Below are 22679 nucleotides of genomic sequence, written 5' to 3' on the forward strand. Positions count from 1 at the left end.
GGCCACCCGTATGAGAAACTTGAGCACGAATCCGTTGTAGCAACAACTTCTTCTACTCCTGCTCAAGCCGACCGACGTATCTCTGTAAAAATCCACCTGATGGACGGGCTCCAAGGGCTGCCCGTATGAGGAACTCGAGCACGAATCCGCTGTAGCAACAACTTCTTCTAGAGCTCCTCCCTTGGAAGAAGTCCTCTGACCACCAGCTTCCCAAGGTGGGCTCTGCTCTGCCGTGCTGGGTCTATGATCCCTAACCCTCCCTGAGAACATGGTAAGGTAATGACCTGTCAAGACACTTTGGCCTTGGCTCACTGAGTGTCGTGCCTTGACCACAAAAAATTCCTAATCAGCCTCTCTAGCAAGCTGATACAAGAACTCGAGAAGATCCAACAGGACGTGATGTACCAGCACCTGGTTGACCATTACCATTCTACCAACCAAAGAGAGCCGTGCAGAACTCCAATGTAGCAGCTTCCTCCTAATGAAGAGCAGGAGGGGAGCAGTCTGCTGTTCTCGAGACAAATCTAGACCAACCTGACAACCCAAATAATGTATAGCAGTCCCTGGGGGTATCTACCTGAAGCCCTCACCTGGCAACCAGTCAGGCATGGGAGCACTGCCAACCTAGAAAGCCACAGTCTTTCTCTAGTTGATCAGTGCCCCTAATGCACAACAAAACACCTCAAGAACCTGCTCACACTTGTGCAAATTGGCCTCATGGCCCTCCAGTACAAGCCTAAGTCGTCAGGAAACTCGGCGTCAAGCAACTTGTCTCCTCTAATAGGGAGCTCTAGACCACGCAAACCAACCTCCTGTGAAGTCAAAAATCTGCTCATCACCTCAGCATAGAAGAGAAAGAGGAAGGGGGCAAGAGGGCAACCCTGTCTAACAGACCGCGTGAGCATGAAGCGTCCCCTTCTTCCCCTTGCCAAAAGCACCTGATTGTGCCTACATTTGCAGAGAGTTGGCACCCCTCTGATCCAAGCATCTGAGAAGCCCATCCTGCAAAGAGTGCCCGAGAAGAGTGCCCTCCAAGAAATCCTAATCAACTATGTCGTAAGCCTTCTCAAAGTCGAGAAGGAGTATCACGAGGTCCTCTCCTTAGCGACGTGCAAGGGCCGACGCCTCCGAGAAGGTAAAGATGTAGTCAAGGATATTGTGCTGCTTGACAAAACTTGTCTAAGTCTCATGTATAATGCTCTCAAATAGTGGCTGAATTCTGAAAACTCAAAGCCTTCGCTAAGTTTTGTAGGCTGAGTTGAGAATAGTGATGGGTCGCCACTCCCGAATCTCATCCAAGGAGCCCCCCTCCTTGGGAATAGGTAAATCAGCCCCTCATTCAAGCTGTCAGCAGCAGACATCTCTCCAGTGTGCAAGATGTGTTGATAAGCGCTGCATAGATCCTAACCAAGCAGCTCCCAGTACTCCAAGAAAAAACTAGGTGTCAAACCATCCTCCCCAAGGCAGCTACCTCGGGGAAGTGCTCTGAGGGCCTCATGTAGCTCCTCTAGCTGGAGAGGCATCTCTAGTCTCTGACGCATCTCCTCAGTAACTAGGCAAGGCATCTATGTCCAAACTTGCTCTCTGACGCTTTGACAGAGGCTCAGTTAAAAGAAACACACGGTAAAAGTCTGTAGCGACCGCACGCATATCCTTAGGCTCTGAAGCAACTGACCCATTAGGTCTCCTCAATTGGTTAACACCGGTATGCACGTGGCGCCGGGCGGGGCCCCACAGTCTCAAAGAACTGACCAGTGACTCTGTCGCCCACCTGAGTTCACTGAGTTGCCTGTCAGTGAAAGGCAAACTCGTGGCGCCGCTCCTCAATGGTAATCGACTCCTGCCAAGCCTACTGCATATGCTCCTCTACCCAAGGACTGTCAGGGTGTCACTCCTGCATCTGCTGGAGGGAAGCAATGCCTCGTCTGAGCCACTCCTCCTCCTCCTTGGCCGTTGCCAAGCGAGTTGCAGACTCCTCAAGGAAAAAACGGCTAAGCTTTGGAAGTCCAGTGGCCACTCTACTAGTAGGTGTGCCTTGGGTGCCCATGCTCTCTGTCCAAAGTGCTGCCACCTGATCCCTAAGCTCTGTGTCAAGCAAGATCCGCTCGGGTATGCGCACCATCCCACTCCCACTCCTCAGTCTGTCTGTCACAGTAAGAATCACTGATGCATGATCTGAGAAAGAAGTCCCTACAAGAATAACAAATCCTCCCATGTCACAGAGATGGTCACTCGCGTAGAAGCAATCTATCCGAGATAGATTCACTCCTCTTACTCTGCGGTCAGAGCAGAGAAAGCTAAGCTGTCTGGAGGCCGCACAAAGCCAACATGCTACCATAAGGTCATACACAACCGCTCCCAATGTCACATGGACGTGGAAACTCCTAACCTTGGTTGTTGGTTTCTTTCCAATGATTTTTGTTTTATTTTTGAGACCCTCTTTTTGAAGTTGCAAATGGTCGGACATTGTATGGCCAATGTGAACGGTAGTTTCACCCACAGACGGGAAGTTGGTCGGCACTGGAATTCGTATAGTAAGAGGATGTCTAGGCTCAGTGCAAGGTCATGTAGGTCCCCCCGTCGCACTTAGCAAGTTGGTGGATAGTAGGAAGTGAACTCAATAAAGGCATAAAGTCAAGGTGGAATCACCAACAGAAAGTATCCGACGGTTGGGCCACATTGCACTTTTGGATGCGGTCCCAATGAGGATAGATGGTCAGATGGCCAGTGGGAGCCTAATGGAAGCATCTCCTAAAAATTAGGAAACTGCTATTTTGGGCCGTGAAATGTGTTCGTGTCATTACCTTCGGTATGACAAGGGGAACATTCTACAACTCTGCCGCGAAGTCAACTGGGCAATTAGTCGAGAGATTTTTAGGCGGCAACCCCGAAATGGGCAAATGCTTGTAAATGTGCCAAGTGGCACTGTCCTGTGTACTTGCCTCATGCAGAAAAATGGGCGCTGAATTTTTAGTTGGGAGAGGCCTCATTTTGCAATTGTCACAGGTTAAGAGCTATGGAGTGCTTTCTTTCCACTCTATGTACAGTGTGGTGCTAGGAGTGATGCCTTGCACACTACACACTGCTCTCTCTCTCCCCTACGTGCAGTTATGATGCCCCACCAGAGGGCTCTTCATTTGACTGATGTACAGTTGTGTGGTTTCATGCTTTTGTGCTGAGGCAAGAGCCTCCTTGAGCAGGATCAGGGGTAGCTAATTGCTACTCCAAAGCAGGCACCGGTAAGGGTCATAACCTCACCGTACAGGTGCGTTTTCATCATTGTGTATGCGCTGTAAATTGACTGTTTTTCAGCCATACGGATGCCAGAACCATTGGGAACAGTGCCTCACTGGCAGAGGACAGTTTGGGGACTGTTTAGGACTGAAAATAGGGCAAAAACCAATAAATACAGCGTGCTGAATTTACTGTTTTTGGGCAGGAATTAGAGGGTTTATGCCAGTGGAAGTAAGTTCCAATAGGAAAATTGGTTTTTTGGGACTGTTATGCTGCCAAAATTTGGCGAAAACAAGTGGTATCTAGCGGGATACAAGTAAAGGATTCCCAAGACTCTACCTTGTAACTTACCCTCTCAAAGTATAAAGAAATACCGAAAGGGGCGCCAATTTTGGGGCCTACAGGTTGTCGGCGTCTGCTCGGAGCATTCTAGCTTCTGAGCCGTGTGTGTGCTTAAGTGTTAATTCCCGTCGTAGGTTCCTTTTGCAAAGTACCCTCTCTCTCTCTCTCTCTCTCTCTCTCTCTCTCTCTCTCTCTCTCTCTCTCTCTCTCGTTGTGTGTCTAAAGTAAAGCAAAAAATTTCGGGTGAAAGCCAAAGCCTACCGCCCCATGGGCCGGTTTCACCCAAGATGCCAACTCAGCCCCGTGCACAGTAGCATGACTACCTTCAATCCTGTTTGGGTGGTCCTCCAGCATGTTGAAGTCTCCCTGAACAAACCACTACTCTGCATGCGGCAAAGACTCTACAATATGTGACCAAACTCAGCTCGTGCACTTGCCACATTGCGTGCATAGATGTTCAGGAAGCCCATGAGGCAACCATGAACCTGCATAGTGATCCACTTGGCCCTACTTGGCACAATAATACCTCTGCCCACAATGGCGTGCTACCATGAGTCCGTAATAGTTATACATACCTCTCCCTGAATGCCTCCAAGCCCAAAAGCAGTTGACCAAAAAGTCTCATAGTGGCCACGCAGAATCTGACCACATCACCGAATGCGGCTATCACAGAGATGATACTCCTGAAGCATAAGAAAATCAACCATACCACCCACAAGGCATCTCTGAAGCTCCTGGCGCAAGCGGTTGCTCTCGCGCTGAAACTAGGTTCCACCTAAACCCTGTACATTCCATGAGACAATCCTCATGGGATCAATGAGAAAAGACCGATGTTGCAACAGCAGCCAATCTCGCTATCTTCGAGGCCGATTTGGATGGAGAGTAATCTGCATCCAAGCGACCTCTAGACAAACGCATCTGAAGTAACTGTCCCACCCAGGCCCGAGCAGAGGGTGCAGTCCGTAGGGCTACATCCTCTGTCCAAGAATCCTCATGTACAAATACATAGCAAGGGGGGCTCTGAGTGTGAGCAAACAAGTGCACCACAATGTGCCTACATCCTACTGCATCCGGCGGCCTCACACCGAACTTGGCTAAAGGCCAAAGTGTACCAAATCTGTCACCCACAGGTCCCCTCTGTGGTGTGAGAGCTCAATAGCCTGGACATAGAGCCAGTCAAGAACTGTGCACAAGGTCCACTCTATGTGATCCCTACCGCACAGCGGAAAGGAGAAACCTACCACTATATCCAGAGCCTCGGTGCCTCAAGCTGCTAGAAAGAGGACGTGAACTCGAAAGCAAGCTGCCTCAAGGTCGGGAGAAAGGTCACCAAGGAAACATGTGAAACTGTAGTTGAAGACGTCTCATCGTCTACCAATATCAAAACTAGTCAAACCATGGGGGACTACTGCAAAAGGAGAGGTCTGAACCAAAAGTGGCAACCTCAAATGGGATTGTCCCTCTCAAGCCATGCGACTCGTAGCGAAAGCACTACCAAGAGAGCGTCTCGCTGAGGATGTGTGTCCAGTCCCCTGCATCTAAGAAGGAGTGTGGAATTGGTCGGGTGATGAAGCTGAGGGCCCCACCGGGGAGGAGGTGGAGGCAGAACAAAGGAGTTTGAAGATGGAGGGGGGGAAGGAGGTGGCGATGGTGAAGCTGAGGAGGAGGGGGGCTCCTCAAGGGACTCCTGTTGTAGGGGATCAAAACGTCCGAACCCAATGTTGTTGAGCTGCAGGAAGTCGGCCACCAGGGGGTGGTAGTGTGGTGAGCTTGTCCCTGTCGACGACGGCTGGGCACCTGCTACCAGTCGTCAGCTAGCTGATCGTTGGCCTCTGTCGAGGTACCAGCCTATGTGTCCTCAGTACCTTTCTGTTGGGCATGCTCAAAATTGGGAGGCTGCGCATGCACTGTGGGTCGAGATCTCTTGCGAGGGCAGACCTTCGCTAAGTGGCCTATCTGCTTGCAAATGAAGCACTGGTTCGGGAGTCCCGAATACTCCACCCTCTGCGCTAACCATCCCCCACTCGCCCTAGGTAGAAGGACCACCTTTGGGAGAGTATGAGTGTCACGAACCAAAACGCGTATTGAAGGCACACCGGCAACCTTGGCTGCAACTGAAGCTATCGTGCGCGGGGTCTCCAAGACTATCCCAATCTCGCAACCAATCCTGGAAAGAAGCGGTAAGTACTCCCTCCGCAGGCTAAGGAAGCAGACCGAAATGGGCAAGTCTACCTCCTAGACAAGAACATCCGATGCTGGATCGAAACCATGGCGCCATTGTCGAAAATGAGCTCTGACCGCTCGGATGGCCAACAGGCTCATCAAGATGACCTTGGCAGCCATCTCGGAAATCTCAAACTCTATCTGATAGTATCCTCGCCAGAGAAGCTTGAGGTCAATGATCTACCCCACCTCTGCTAGAAAGCAAGCCTACAAAAGGTCGCTCTAGAAGAACTTTCTCAGGAGGAGGGACCAAAACAGGATAAGGGAAGACGACACGATGAGAGGCAAGGGGAAATTGTTGGGGGGGGGGGGGGGGGGGCACAAGGAGGAAAAGCAAAGCAACGAGCGCGCAGCTCCCTTGTTCCTATAGAGAAGTTTTTTTTTTCCGAGAAAAAGATCCTTCTATTAGTTAATGAAAACTACCCATAGGGCTACAACCACCTCTGCAAGAGAGGGCTACAACAAACATGATGGGGAGACTCTCCCAATGAAAGAACAACATATATACAATGAGGCTAAATCAAGAGATGGGAGGAGGGAAGAGCCACACAGGTGGACGGTAGTGCCATCTGAGCACACCCTGGACAATGGTGTAGAAAGGCCCAGGGCGCCAGAGTCGAAGGAAAGCCTCGTGGCGCTCCCGCATGCGGTCGGAGCTGCCCTGTAGTCCCTCAAGCTGTCCTCTGAGAGTATGGATCAGCTCTAGCCAAAAGTCACGAACAGTCTCTGCTGGTGGCACAAAGCGAGCCTCAAAAATGCGGAAACAGCGGGCCCTCCAGATGAACCAAAGTGTTAGGCCACTGATGAGCTCCCAACACTCCTCTCTCTCACTGCACCACTCCTGTGGAGTAAGCTCTGTAGCAGGCTGGAGTGTAGGTCGCCCCCCCTGTATCACTATCATCCTGCTGGTGGAAGATAGCTCAAACTGAAGTGCCGGGCCCGTGAGAGTGGACCAAGCCGCTGCCCCCCAAGTGTACTATCTAGCCTTGGAGAGAGTAGGCATCAGCCGAAGAACTCGTAGCCACACCTGCTGGGCCGAGGGACAGTCCCAAAGACAATGACGCTGACTCTCCACCAACTGGTCATAGGCTGCACATGCGGCCGAGAGACCACTATGCACAAGCCAACTCCCTACTGCTGTAGATCTGTGTACAACCAGCCACTGAAACAAAGTGACGCGCCTCGGCTGTCTGGAGTCCCACGGCCTCTGCCAAAATGTTGCCAAGAACTCAAATGTGAGGCCCTCCTCCTACCCATGACGTGCTGCAGCGGGGCGGACCTCTCTCTGTGTTGCAAGTATATGACGTCCAAGCCGAACAGTGTACTGAAAGAAGGGGACTCCTGGGTGGTCTGCAGAAGAGAAGAGGTCCCTCCATAGCCACTCACCAGGATCCCACTGTACTCGTGCTAGTGGACAACACTCCCAAGCCCAAAGCCTCCAGTGTCCAGTCTCAAAAGCTGCTGGGTCAGGGTCTATGACGCAAGTCCTCCCACAGATGCCCACAACTCGGATCCTCTAGAAACAACACTCTGCTACCTGCGGGGCCTCTACTGCAACTCGCTGTAATCGTCCCCCACCCTAAAGCTCGAAGAACAGGGCTGGGACAGTCTCTGAGAAGGCCCTGACTGAAATGAGAACCTCCAGTCGTGTGAAGGCTCCCATCCACCGGGGTGCTACTGGCTCGAGTGGCGTGAGCCACTCAGCTGGAACTGACTCTGAGATGTCCTGACACATGCTTTGCACCCCTCTCATGCCCTGTAGCTAGAAACTCTGCACCTCCTCTGACAAACCTATGAACTCTACCCAGTCACCTAGAGAGCGCGCTGGACCTGCTGCCATGGGACCCCAGGAAACATGAGGCCGACTACCAACCAAGTTGCCTCTCTGAGTGCTAACCATGAGGTTCGAGACCAGGGGCTGCCGTAGGTGCTCCTCCGTGCATGTCAGCTGTCTCTACTCCAGGCCACGCTGTAAGAGCTCCCAAGATCGAAGAAAACTCACAGCGAAGCGTACCTCCAGTCTCCTGCTCAAACCAACTCGGTGCAACTCTGTAAAGATCCATCTGGTCGAAGGTTGCCAAGGGCCTCCTGACTGAGGCACCCTGGCACAAAGCCTCTGCAGCAAGAACTCCTTCCAGGGCTCTTCACCTGGAAGAAGTCCTCTGACTATGAACTTTCCAAGAAGGGCTCTGCTCTGCTGTGCTGGATCAATGATCCCAAGCCCTCCCTGAGAATAAGGAAGCGTGCTGACCGACCAAACCACCTTGGCTCGGGCTATCTGAGTGTCGCATCCTGACCAAAGGAAGTTCGTGATCAGCCTCTCTACCTGGCTGATACAAGAACTCGAGAAGATCCAGCAGGAATGATGTACCACATAGTCGCCAACAACACCTGGTTGGCAACTACTACTCTACCAGCCAGCGAAAGTCGTGCTGAGCTCCAATGTAACAGCTTTCTCCTGATGGACAGAAGAAGAGGAGCAATCTGCTGCTCGGGAGACAAGTCCAAACCAACCTGACAACCCAAGTACCGAACTGCAGTCCTTGGGGGAATCCACCTGAAACCCTCTCCTGGCATCCAATCTGGCAAAGGACAGTACCAAATGAGAAAGCCACTGTCTTTCTCCAGTTGATCAGTGCGCCCGATGCACAACAGAAGGTCTCCAAAGCCTGCTCACATCTGTTAGATTGGCCTCTTGGCCATCTAAGTACAAGGCTGAGTCATCGGCAAACTCAGCGTTCAGTAGCTCATCTCCCCGAATAGGGAGTGCTAAGCCCCGTAGACCAACCTGCTGTGACACCAAAAATCTGCTCATCGCCTCCGCATAGAACAGAAAGAGAAAGGGGGCAAGAGGACAACCCTGTCTGACCGAGCGTGTGACCATGAAGCGCTCACCTCTACCTCCTGCCAAAAGCACCAGACTGTGAGCCTGTCTGTACAAAGCTTACAACCCTCTGATCCAAGCATCTGAGAAGCCCATCCTACGTAGAGTGCCCTCTAGAAAGTCCCAGTCAACTCTGTCGTATGCCTTCTCAAAATCGAGAAGAAGAATCACAAGGTCCTCACCACAGAGCCGTGCCAGGGCAGAAGCCTCCCAGAAAGTAAAGATGTTGTCAAGGATACTGCGTTCCTTGACAAAACCTGTCTGAGTCCCATGTATAAGGCTCTCTAAAAGTGGCTGAATCCTCAAACTCAGAGCCTTGGCAAGAATTTTGTAGGCTGAGTTGAGGATGGTGATGGGGCGCCGCTGTCGAATCTCATCCAAGGAGCCACCCTCCTTGGGAATGAGGTAGATCAGGCCCTCACTCATGTTGTCAGGCATCACTCCTGTGTGCAAAATGTACTGAAAAGCACTACAAAGATCTGGGCCAAGCAGGTCCCAGTACTCCAAGAAAAAGCTGGGAGTCAACCCATCCTCACCTGGACAACTACCACGAGGGAGGGCCCTAAGAGCCGTGTGCAGTTCCTCAAGCTGAAGTGGCATCTCTAGCCTCTGGCGCATCTCCTCTGTCACAAGACAAGGCATCTGTGCCCAAACCTGCTCCTTGCATGCATCCTGCCGCTCTGACTGGGGCTCAGCCGGCAGTAACTCACGGTAAAAGTCAGTAGCAACTGCACGCATATCCTCGGGCTTACAAGCAACTGACCCATCGGGCCTCCTCAACTGATTGACCTTGGCATGCGAGTGCCGAGGTCCCACTGTCTCCAAAAAGGTACTAGTCACTCTGTCACCCACGTGAGTCCACTGAGATGCCTGTCGGTGGAAGGCACTCATGACGTCTCTCCTCTGTGCTAGCAAGCTCCTGTCGAGCCTGCTGTAACTGCTCCTCCAACCATGGACTATTTGGATGCTACTCCTGCATCCTCTGTAGTGAAGCAATGCCTCGTCTGAGACGCTGCTCCGTCTCTCTCGCTGTAGCCCGGCGAGCCAGAGACTCTCGAAGAAAAAAGTGGCTAAGCTGAGTTAGGCCTGAGGCCACTCTGTCTGCATGTGGAACCTGGCTGTCCATGCCCTCTGTCCACAGAGCCTCTACCCTCTCTCTGAGTGCTGAGTCCAACAAGACCCTCTCTGGGATGCGAAGCATCGTGCTCCCACTCCTCTGCCTGTCTGCCACTGTGAGGATCACTGGTGCATGGTCCGAGAAGGATGTCCCTGCCAGGATGCCCACTGATCCCCCCAAGTCACTGAAGTGGTCACTAGTGTAGAAGCGATCTATCCGCGATAGATTCACTCCTCCCACTCTGCGGTCCGATCTAGAGAAGGCAAGACTGTCTTGGGGCCTCACAAAACCAGAGTGTTGCCATGTATCCGCGACCCTCAAAGTCATACATAACCTCTCCCAAGCTGCCAACTCGACTCCATGCACAGTAGCATGGCTGCCACCAATCCTGTCAGAAGGGTCCTCCAACATGTTGAAGTCCCCTCCTATACACCAATGATCAGCTTGCGGGGCAAAGACTCAACAATCTATGACCAAAACTCTGCACGAGCACTCGCCACATTGGGCGCATAGATGTTCAGGAAGCCCACAAGGCCACCCTGAACCTGCATAGTAATCCACTGAGCCCTGCCTGGCACAATAATCCCTCTGCCCACAATGGACTACTGCAATGAGTCCGCAATAGTCATACATACCCCACCCTGGATGCCTCCAGGTCCAAAAGCAGCTGACCAAAAGGTATCATATCGTCCACTCAAAATCTGACCACATCGCCGAATGCGGATCTCACACAGATGGTGCTCCTGAAGCATAAGGAGATCAATATCTCCTCCCACAAGGCAACGCTGAAGCTCCTGACACAATCGGCCCCGCTATCGTTGAAACTGGGGCCCACCTAGTCCCTGCACGTTCCATGAGATGATCCTCATGGGGAGCGAGAGAGAACAGATGCTGTTGCAGCAGCAAGACGGGCTATCTTCGAGGCTGGCTTGGATGGGGAGTAATCCGCATCCGAGCATCCTCTAGATAGGCGTGACTGCAGTGAGTGTCTAGCCCAAGCCTAAGCAGAACGAGCCGTGCGTAAAGCAACCTCCTCTGTCCAAGAGTCCTCATGAATGTATACATAGCAAGGCAAACACTACGTATCAACAAAGAAGTACACCACAATGTGCCTACATCCTGCTGAGTCTGGGGATGTCACCGCAAACTTGGCCAATGGCCACAAAGTCTGCAGCATATCTGTAACTCCAAGTTCTCCCATGTGGTGAGAGAACTCTAGGACCTGTGTATGCAACCATCCCAGCACTGAGTCGAGGGACCACTCTGTCTCGGGCCTACCACAGAGGAGGAAGGAGAAACCAACTGCTGAGTCCAAGGCCTTTGTCCCCCTAGCGGCGAGGAACAAAGCATGGACCCTGAAGCAGGCTGCCTCATGGTCTGCTGCGGAATCGTCGAGAAAACGAGTGAACCCGTCGTCGAAGAAGTCCCAGCGGCGTCGGAGGTCAATGCTTGTCAGACCACGAGGGATAGCTGCAAGGGAAGATGTCTAAATCTGCAAAGGGGGCCGCAAGAAGGGCTGACCCTCTCTCGCTAGGCGACTCGTGGCAAAGGCGCTGCCAAGAGATCTCCTAGCCGCCAGAGAGGGACCTGTCTCCTGAGTCGACTGTGGAACTGGAGCAGGAGGGGGGGGAGAAGGAGTTGGGGGGAGCGGAGGAGAAGAGTCGCGGGATGGGGCGACAGAGGTAGAGGGGCGAGGTGGAGAGGCGACGGGAACAGAAGGCGGAGGGGAGGATGAGGAAGAGGGGGTGAATTCTGGGGGGGGAGCGGCTGTCGAGGGTGAAGCGGAGGTGGGGGCTGGCGCAGGGATCTCCTCCTGCTCAAGAGGACCAAAGCGGTTCCCCGTGGGAACCCACTACTGCTGAGCAGGCACCTAAGGGCCACTCTGAGTGCCAGGCTGACACTGTGGCCCCTGGCGTCGTCGGCCACGGGCCTGCTGCCACTCCTACTCCGCTGGAGCCCCAGCCTCGAAGGGTGGCTCTACATGTGTGCGCTGTGCCGCTGACTGTGGATGCGGGCCAGCCCTGGCAGGCTGGGACTGAGGCTGTGGTGCAGGTCGCGGCCTCCTCCGTGGACAGGCCTTCGCTAGATGGCCCATCTGTCAGCAAATGAAGCACTGGTTCGGGAGGCCCAAGTACTCCACACTCTGTCTAAACCAACCCCCACTCACTCGAGGCAGAAGGATAACCTTCGGGAGTGTGTGGGTATCTCTGACCAAAACTCGAACTGAGGGGGTGCCTTCCGCCTTGGCAGCTACTGATGCTGCCGTATGAGGTGCCTCGAGGACAGTCCCAATGGCGGAGCCAATCCTAGAAAGAAGCGGTAGGTACTCCCTCCGTAAACCCGGAAAGCAGACTGAGATGGGGATGTCTGCCTCCTCTACTAAAACATTCGAAGCTGGGTCAAAACCATGTTGCCACTGTCGAAAGTGGGCGCGTGATGCTTGGATGGCCAGTGGACTCATAGCTATGACCTTGGATGCCATCTCGGAGGTCTCAAACTCGATCTGATAGTAACCCCGTCCGAGAATCTGGACATCCAAGATCTTGCCCACCTTTGCGAGAAGGCGGGCCTGGAGAAGGTCTCGCAGCTCCCTCTGCTAGGTCGGGTGCTGAGAATCTTGCAGATGACTGAAGTTGCCTACAATCGCTCTACCTCTGCGGCAAGGCTCGCTTGCTCTGTCGGCGAGAAAGCAAGTCGAATGGTGGGCTCAGCGGGGTCGAGCGAGGGGGCTTTTGGCGAGTCCCTCTGTGGCGAAGCTGGAGCCTCCATCTGTGTCTACTGCTGTGTCGTAAGAAGAGGTCGACGGGAGGACGCTGCAATCAGGCGCAGAGAGCACCGCCCCAAGAATTGAAACAATGCTGAAAGGACCGAATTGCAAGGGCTGACGGGGTGAAACCCAGGCGGGTGGGCAGGCAGGCCGGGGGGGGGGAGGAGAGGGGGGGGCGGCGGGCTGGGGCAGGTGGGAGCGCTGGCGGTAGCAAGAGGGGGTGACAGGGTGGCAGTGGCAGGTAGGCAGCGCGGGGCAGGCAGCGGGCAGCAGAGGCTGGCAGACAGCGCGGGGGAAGACAGCGAGGCAGTTAGGGCAGCGAGGGGGGGAGGTAGCGAGCAGCACTGTGGGGGGGGGGGGGGGGGGGGGGGGGGGGGGGGAGCGATGGTGTGCGAAGGGAGTAGCAGCAGCGAGCCAGCGGGTTGTTCTTTTCTCCAACCTCCTATAGAGAAGTATTGCTATTGGTCGAGGCTCAAAAAGGTGTAGATGAGTTTGTTCGCAGTTGTTTCGTGTGCCAAAAGGTCAAGTTTGCCAGGCATAAGGCACCAAGTCTACTACAACCTCTACCAATTCCTAGCCAACCTTAAGAGAGTATAGCAATGGACTTCATTTTTTATCTTCCCAAGACTTAGAGTGGGCATGCTAGCATTTGGACAGTCATCGACCGGTTCAGCAAACAACTCACTTTATTCCGGTAAAGAAGACATTTAAAGCCGACCATTTGGCTAAGCTTTTTGTCTCGCAAATTTTCAGATTACATGGTATTCACGAGCTTGTTTTGGAGGGCAATTTGGAAGAGCACAGTATAAATTCTCGTCCTCGTTCCACCCATAGACAGATGGGCAATCGAAGATAGCCAATTCAATGGTCTTGGACTGATTAAAGTCGTGCATCTCTGATCGGAAGACTCAATGGGAGAAGTATTTGACCTTGGTGAAGTTTGCCTACAATAACACAGTTCTTACGTCTACAGGGAAGGCACCATTTGAGATTATCGAGGGTGTAGAAGGTTCCACCTATTCTGAGCACCAAATAATTTTTAAGCAAATCAATATAACAAGATCTGGACACTGCTTTTGCCAAGGTACAAGAGGCTCTAGAGAAGTCTCAAGCACGGCATAAGAAGGCAGCAGACAATCATCAACATGACTTGTAGCTAAAAGAAGATGATTGCGTGCTACTATTGTCACTTGCGCACTACATGTGTGCCCCGTGGACAAGCTTCTACTAAGTCTAGCGTCAGTCTTAGTTCAGGACCTAGCCTGGCACCCTTGTGAGCCTCTAGCAGGACGTGCATGTCTACGCCGGTCATAGTTGCATACCCTCTCTTGCACAATACAATCAATCGGCATATCTGCATTTTATCGCATGTGAACCACCTCTTAGCATTGCATTTATTAATAAGTAACTTTTCATGTTCCAAATCGCGAGGGCTGAATAGAACTGCTCGACCCAGCATTTGGCACCTATAAATGAAGCCCCTTGGGCGCCGCTAGGAGAAGGAGAAGAGGCAGGGAACAAGCAGCATGGAGTACCTCAGAATTCAGCCAGCAGTTCAGCGTTTTCATGTCACGTGACACATCCAGCCCTATGTGTCCGTGGACAAGCTACAGCATGACCAGGGTTCAGTCAGTCCAATCAAGTCTAGATTAGCAGTGATTTGGCATGCCCAGTCACTTAGTGTAGATGCATATCCTCTGGTTGCACACATCATGATCATTAGAATTCCCTTCAGAATCCATCAGATTCAGTCACGGGAATTTTCCAGTGCATTTAGCCTATTTTCCCTATTTTTGGTATTTTTCACTTATTATTTTTAAGCGACTTTTCAACAAAAGTAGGTAGGGCAATTTTGCTAAGTTTGTATATAAGCAAACCCAAGTAAGCACTTTCTGGCAGAAGAGGCAGCAGGAGCACATGCTCAACAGGCACCTTCTCAGCAGAACCCCAGCAGGACTCCTGGCGTTTTTGGTCCCTCCATCCTCGCCATAGAAGAATCCCTAGGTTTTTGGATTCCCTCAGCATCCCCATCTAGCCCTTGGCGATTTCAGCTCAGATCCTCGCCGACAATCCCCCAAGCCGGGCGTTTGCAATTGCACCATCGCCAGCATACTAGAACAGCCAGCGTTTTCACTAACGCCAGCAACAAGTTGCAGATTGGCACAACGTTTTTACCAAAGCCCCAGATCTGCCAGCGTTTTTGGTTTTCATCCATTCCGCAGCAGAAGAAGCAGCGTTTTCAACCTTCAGATCGGTAGCAGATTCAGTCCTAGAAGCATTGCAGAAGAACCCCCATTTTCAACCCATAAAAACGCAGCCAAAACAATCATTTTCAGCCACCGAAACAGTCCCGAAATTCAGCAGTTAGAAGATCACAGATTTCAGCCCTAAAGTCGTCGTTGTCATCACCGTCGTCCTCATCGGCATAGTCCCAAGTTGCATCAGTCCATTGCATCCGCATTGTACCACTTTGTGCAATCAAAAAGTAGACCACTCTCGCCGGCGAGAGTGGGGCCTTCGGAGGAGGGTTTTACAACGTCTCTGGTGTCGTATCTCTCTTCTCTCTCTATCTCTCAGTCTCATACACTTGCACGCACAGTGTCCATTCACTTTGTTTGTGATCATAGCACTTTCCATTAAGAACGGAAGGCTCTCCCTTCTATAAGAACAAAAGGAACCTTGAGCACAGTTCGGAGCACTCATCTTGAGCAAAGCGCAAACAATCATTCCGTTGCACCTAACATTGATATTAGAGCTTTGGCAGTGTTCTGTATCACTCAAGGAAAGAACCACAATAATTTTTTTTGCTTGTTGAGGTCGCACGAACCCAAGTTCGCTTGGGCGTGTCGATTCCTAATCGTGTTTTGTTGAAGAGTGACAGGAATCCCAAGAAAGAAGAGCTTGTCCAGCCTCCCCTTGTGTCTCTTTTCACTCATTGAGAGCGGACCGTGCACTTAGTGGTCGGCCAATCCACGTGAGGTGGGAAAAAGCAACCTTGGTGTGAGCGCAAGGCCGCCAAGGGGTGCGCCCGCAGAAAGGAGTAGAACTCGGGTGAAGAGAAGATCCTTCTCAAACGCGATTTGCAAGCGAAAGAAAACCTCAAGAATCTCAAGATCCTCAAGAACCCAAGAACCCAAGAACCCAAGACCCTCAAGAACCCAAGTTCCTCGTGAACTTAAGAACCAAAGATCATAGTGTATGGTCGTCACCCGAAGCGGAATGGATACTTCGCATACAGGTGATGAGCATGCGAGAGGCGGTGAAGATTTTTCCCCACCAGGAGACTTTTTCGACCCTCCCTCTTCGCCATCTACGCCACGAGTTGAACTAACTCCTATGGAGATTATGGTCAAGTCGATGTTGGACATGATGGCACAACAACAAGAAACGAATCGAGTTCCATCGGCACAACTCGCAAGCAAAGCAGAACAACAAGAAGCTAAGGACCGTGAGCAAGCAGCTAAGGACGCGAGCGTGACGAAAGAAACTCAAGATTTGCCGCACAACAAGAAGAAAATCGCCTTGCTTTAGAACACGAACGCAATGCACGAAAAGAAAGAAAGAACTAAGAAAGGAGGAAGCAGCAGCACGTAGCGCGGCGTTGGAGACCGAGCGTGTGAAGCTCAAAGAGAACTACGAACTCAAGAATTGGTTCGACAGGTACTTGCCTCGAAGACCGAACCACCCAAAATCGTGGGAGTTCATCAAGTGGCGCAAGCCACGACGCGGATTCCAACCATCCAGTCACAGAAAATTTGACTTTGAGTAAGTATGACGGTAAGATGGATGCTATGGTTATTCATTCTTGGTTGCATCAATTTAATACTTATTTTGCGACAACTAAGAAGACAGGAAATAACAAAGTTTTGACGGCAGCTATGTACCTTGCCGGTGATGGCATCAATTGGTACCACGCATGGCAAGAGGCACAGCTAGCCGCGCACCTAGAGGAAGCCGACGGATTCACGTCCCTTTCCTTCAATTGGGCTGATTTCCAAGACAAGCTCAAGGTGCGGTTTATGCCACTTCAGTACCTTGCACGATTGAAGGACGATTGGCGCTCTCTCAAGCAAAATGGTATGCCAGTCATGTCTTTTTCTAATTGTGTTTTGCAGCTAGGTACTCAATTACGAAAATCGGATGAAGAGCGCAAAGAAGCTTTTCTCTTTGGATTGGACGAGTATATCAAGTACAATGTCGAGGTTCTCGATCCAATCGATCTCAACAAGACGGTAGCGACTGCTCTCGCACACGAAATGAAGCACAACAAGGGAAAGCCTAAGGAGAACAAGACTTCCACAAGTACCTCGCAGACTTCTCAGAACGGTAAGAATGATAACTCTTCTAACCAATCTTCCAACAGTCTCTCAGCAAAGAATTCTTCCAATGAATCTAAGGGTAAAGCTAACACAATTGCTAAACCTAAGCTTACTCCAGATGAAAAGGTAGCACAAGGAATTGTAGGAGGATACATCACGTCGGAAGAACAAAGCACTTATTCTAAGGAAGGTCGTTGTTTTCATTGTCACATTAAGGGTCACATAAAAAGAACATGTCCTAAGCTTGAATCGAATGAATCTAAAGAACCCACAGAATCCACTTCCTCTGTCAATGCAGCTAATGATAATACGAGTGTGCCCCAAGTTTCTCACGACCCTCCCATTGATGATTCTCTCATTAAATGTTATGGTCGTACGTCGAGGCACCGTTTTGTCATATTGTTTGACCCAGGTAGTATGCATGATGTGATTAGTTCCTCTCTTGTTGAGAGAGCTTGCCTCGAAGTTAGTCCGAGATCTCCTATCGAGGTGTCTGGCTTTCGTCCCGATATGGGCGCTCTCATCACGGAGGAGTGCCTTGATGTGTCATTAAATGTTATGGTCGTACGTCGGGGCACCGTTTTGTCATATTGTTTGACCCAGGTAGTATGCATGATGTGATCAGTTCCTCTCTTGTTGAGAGAGCCCGCCTCGAAGTTAGTCCGAGATCTCCTATTGAGGTCTCTGGCTTTTGTCCCGATATGGGCGCTCTCATCACGGAGGAGTGCCTTGATGTGTTGTTTGCAATTCAACAAACTGCCTTCACTAGAAGATTTGTTGTTTCTTCTCTCTCTGGATGTGATATGATTTTGGACATTCAATGGTTTCGTGATAATGACGCTCTCATGGATTTTATGACTAACACTATAACTCTCAATGCCACAAGTGATTCTCCTATTGTCATTCATGGAGAGGACATTGCTCATTCTCCATCTCTCATTGCTAATATGCAGGACAAGATTGAAAGGATTCGGGATAAGGAGACTCTCTCAGTCTCTTTTTCTCCACAGCATGACACACAGGATTTGGATGATTGTGTGAAGCATGATGATTTGATTGACAATGATTTACACGATGATTTGGATGATAAAGACAAGCAAGATGTTTTGCATGATTAAGATGTGATTTCTCACAAGCATGATGAGTTGCATGAAGATGATGTGATTGTTCACAAGGATGATGTGTTAGTGGATGCTTTTTATAGCGAAGCTAACCTTGTTGTAGATTCGATCAATCACGAAGAACAAATCTTGGCTCTCGAGCCTAGGTGCAACGAATCCTCAGAGGAAGTATTATGTGTTCGCATGACTGATACGCATGCATTGTTTGAATGTTTCATTCGTGATCGTTTCCTGTATTAGTCAGCATCTTTATGTGATCCCTTTTCCTAGGCACGATATATTGTATGTTGAGCACGTTTCTCTCATGGATGAGCACGGATGTATGCGGATTTTTCATGAAAAGCTGAAAGGTATGTATATAAGGAAGTCACATTCCATGTCTCTTCCTTGGCATGACATAGTTGTAGACAGAGCACATGAAAGTATGAGCACCAAGCGTGGGCATTTCCATTGTGAATTGCCACAGTTGATTGCTCTAGATCATAAGAGAAAGATTCGATCTCATTTTTGCATGTGTTTGATGAACGGGTTGTCACTCCGTCTCTATGTTCATCTACATTGCATACACAGTCTTTAGAGAAGACAAGATTTTTTCCCTTCACTTTACATGGAATGGGTATGTTCATGATTTTGTGTTGGAAATGGTTTCAGAAATTTTCAGCCATGGAGATTCTTGAAGAAGAAAGAAACAGGTCTCTAGACGAAGTTGAAGCAAGGACGGAGCCACAGCAGATTTTGTGTGGCTTTCGGTGTGGCCCAAAGAAGCAAGCGTTGCAGACCTTTATGAAGTTCAAGTACCGCACGACCCACACATTAGAGTGGGCCGGCGAAGAGTCCCTTCCAGGATTCTGGATGCTATTGACGATCTCCCTCGACGCCATACAGTTCGGTACCAGTACCTCACTTTGAAAAGGAGGGGAGGTCACGTGACACATCCAGCCCTATATGTCCGTGGACAAGCTACAGCATGACCAGGGTTCAGTCAGTCCGGTCAAGTCTAGATTAGCAGTGATCTGGCACTTTTGTGAGTCTATTCGTAGACCGTGCATGCCCAGTCACTTAGTGTAGATGCATATCCTCTGGTTGCACACAGCATGATCATTAGAATTCCCTTCAGAATCCATCAGATTCAGTCAGGGGAATTTTCCAGTGCATTTAGCCTATTTTTCCTATTTTTGGTATTTTTCACTTATTATTTTTAAGTGACTTTCCAACAAAAGTAGGTAGGGCAATTTTGCTAAGTTTGTATATAAGCAAACCCAAGTTAGCACTTTCTGGCAGAAAAGACAGCAGGAGCACATGCTTAACAGGCACCTTCTCAGCAGAACCCCAGCAGGAATCCTGGCGTTTTTGGTCCCTCCATCCTCCCATAGAAGAACCCCTAGCGTTTTTGGATTCCCTCAGCATCCCCATCTAGCCCTTGGCGATTTCAACCCAGATCCTCGCCAACAATCCCCCAAGCCTGGCGTTTGCAGTTGCACCATCGCCAGCATACCAGAACAGCCAGCGTTTTCACTAACGCCAGCAACAAGTTGCAGATTGGCACAGCGTTTTTGCCAAAGCCCCATATCTGCCAGCGTTTTTGGTTTTCATCCATTCCGCAGCAGAAGAAGCAGCGTTTTTAGCCTTCATATCGGTAGCAGATTCAGCCCTAGAAGCATTGCAGAAGAACCCCCATTTTCAGCCCATAAAAACGCAGCCAAAACAGTCATTTTCAGCCACCGAAACAGTCCCGAAATTCAGCAATTAGAAGATCACAGATTTCAGCCCTAAAGTCGTCGTCGTCAACACCGTCGTCCTCATCAGCATAGTCCCAAGTTGCATCAGTCCATTGCATCCGCATTGTACCACTTTGTGCAATCAAAAAGTAGACCACTCTCGCCAACGAGAGTGGGGCCTTCGGAGGAGGGTTTTACAACGTCTCTGGTGTCGTATCTCTCTTCTCTCTCTATCTCTCAGTCTCATACACTTGCACGCACAATGTCCATTCACTTTGTTTGTGATCATAGCACTTTCCATTAAGAACGGAAGGCTCTCCCTTCCATAAGAACAAAAGGAACCTTGAACACAGTTCGGAGCACTCATCTTGAGCAAAGCGCAAACAATCATTCCGCTGCACCTAACATTTCAGCACGCAGATTTTGGCCCCTTCATCACCAATTAGTTGCAAATCGAAGGCGTCAGTCCCTAGCATTTTCATCGTCGTCGTCATTGTCATCGCCGTTGTCGTCGACGCAACACCAAGCACCCGCAATACCCAACACTTGGCCTCTCAAGTACCAAGCATCCACCGCAGTACCCCTCAGTATCTACCACAGTACCCTTCAGTATCTCAGCCGTACCAAGCATCTGCATCAAGTACCCATTAGCATCTCAGTATTTAGCATCATTGTATCAACATTGTACTTGCTCTGGCAACAAGCAAGGGGGTCCTTGAGGGTGGTTGGGACCCGACATGCGGTGTCGTCTCTCTTTTGTCTCTTTCTGCTTCTCTCTCATTCATTGTCTTCGGTTCAGTTTCACCTTTCATGTGATGTAAAGTTTTTAGGCGCAACAAAAGAGAGTAAGAATTTACTCGGATCTAGTACTTCGCACACAAACATAAGGGACACTTTACTTCACTTGAAAGAACTGAACTGAATTGAAAGAAAGAGAGAGACGAGAGAGAGAAAACAGACGACACAGGGATGTCGGGTCCCAACCCTCAAGGGCCCCCTTGCTCTGTTTCCAGAGCAAGTACTTTCTTTATTCTTGCACAAATGCTACTACAATGACTAAGTGCTGAGATGTTGATGCTAAGGGGTACTGACGTTGTGGTACTTGATGACGACTATGTCGACGACGATGATGATGACGATGACGACAATGATGTTGTCGTCAAGTCCGAGATCTGCGACGATGGTGACGAAGGTGTCTCGTCAAGATAGGGACTACGATGACGATGTCGATGACAACAATGGTGTCGACAACGACGACGTCAAGGCTGAAAACTGAAAACACTAGATGGTCTGCTATAGATCTGCTACTGTGGCGGTACTGCGGGGCTGATTTGCAACCGCAGAGTCGTGCAAAGGCTGAGAATGCAAAACACTGGCTGATCTGGGCTGGAATTACAAAACGCTGGTTGTCTTGGCTGAAAACTGAAAACGCTAGGCTGATCTACTGCTGGTTGGTCAATGCGGCGAGGAACTGCAATGGGGAGTTGCGGTCCGGCGAAGCTAAGGGCTGAAAACTGAAACGCTGGTAGTTGTGGGCTGAAAACGTTGAACTGCTGATGCTGAAAACGCTGGGAGCCTGAGGGTGTTTGTCGGTCTGTTGTGGAGCCTGCCCTTTCTAGTGTCACTGCTTCTTCTGCTTCTACTGAGTGCCCAATGGTTTCTTTTATAGTTCCTTAGCAGATTGCACTACTTACTTTTCCAACAAAAGTCACTTATTAATAAATAAGTGAAACATGTGTACTTTGGCAAAAAGGGTTCTATGCTCTGGAAAATGCTCGTGCTGAAATGACTATATTGTGCAAGAGAGGGTATGCAACTATGACCGGCCTAGGCATACACGTCCTGCTAGAGGCTCACAAAGTGCCAGGCTCAGTCCTAAGCTAGGCTATGACTGTCGCTAGACCATGGTAGAAGCGTGTCCACGTGGCGCAATGGAAGTGCGCACGTGACATCCTCCCCTGTTAAAAGCGAGGCACATCTGCCGAACTTCTATCTGTACTTCTGATGCTGATTGATGAATGCTTTTGATGCTGTGGATGCACAACAAATGCAGATTCCTCCGCAACCGGGGACTGATGTACTGCGGGTGTGGGGGTGTTGTGGGTACTACTGGCAATGCAAACACCTTTTAAGGGTCACTGTCCAGCCTTACTACGATTGCCGAATATCAGCCTGGGCTCTATACCAGATAGTGTTGACTCTGCCTACTATAGCAAGAGCTGTCCTCGAACCCTAACTGTGGTGAAAACATCCGGTGCTGATGGACTGAGGTTTGGTTCCGGTGTCACAAACGGGAGCGCATAACAATATAAAATATATTCGGATAAATAGAATTTATCACTTAATACTGAAGCCAAAGGATACATAGAGAGAAATAAATAGAGAGATAGAGAGAGAAGATCGACACAGTACTCGGGACCAGAAGATGGGCTGGTCCCCCCCCTTAAAGAGAATTCCTTTATTAGGGAGAATCTTTTTACAAGCACAAGAACCGGAGAAAACCCCTCCGTTCTAATTCTCTAACTCGATGGTCGTTCCTTCCCGTAAGGGAAATCTGAGAGACAAGCTCTCAATCCTTTTTCCGTCTGTACTCGGAGTTGAGACTCCGCAGACAATTTCCTAATTCCGTTTCCGGAATTCCCAAGCATAGGCCGAAGCCTCCTCGCTTCTCCTTCGCAATGAAGTACCTACAAACACACACGCAAACACGCGACAACAATTCGTATGGCGAATCCAGAATAGATACCTGTCGCTCTTGCACGGGAAAAGCGACTTCCGTGCTTCGTAGTCTCGCGCGATCTCTCGCGTCTTCTGGCGGCAGAGTCTTCTCTTGCTGGCGTTGGTAACTTCCTTTCAGTGAGGGCATGTGGTGCTTTTATAGCTTCTTCGCCATGGCACGAATAGCTGCTCACATAGAGATCGCGGCCGGGGTTTTTTTTTTTTTCATTCATTTT

Source organism: Adiantum capillus-veneris, chromosome 19 (assembly GCF_014529385.1).
Source record: "Adiantum capillus-veneris isolate H3 chromosome 19, ASM1452938v2, whole genome shotgun sequence".
NCBI lineage: Eukaryota > Viridiplantae > Streptophyta > Polypodiopsida > Polypodiales > Pteridaceae > Adiantum > Adiantum capillus-veneris.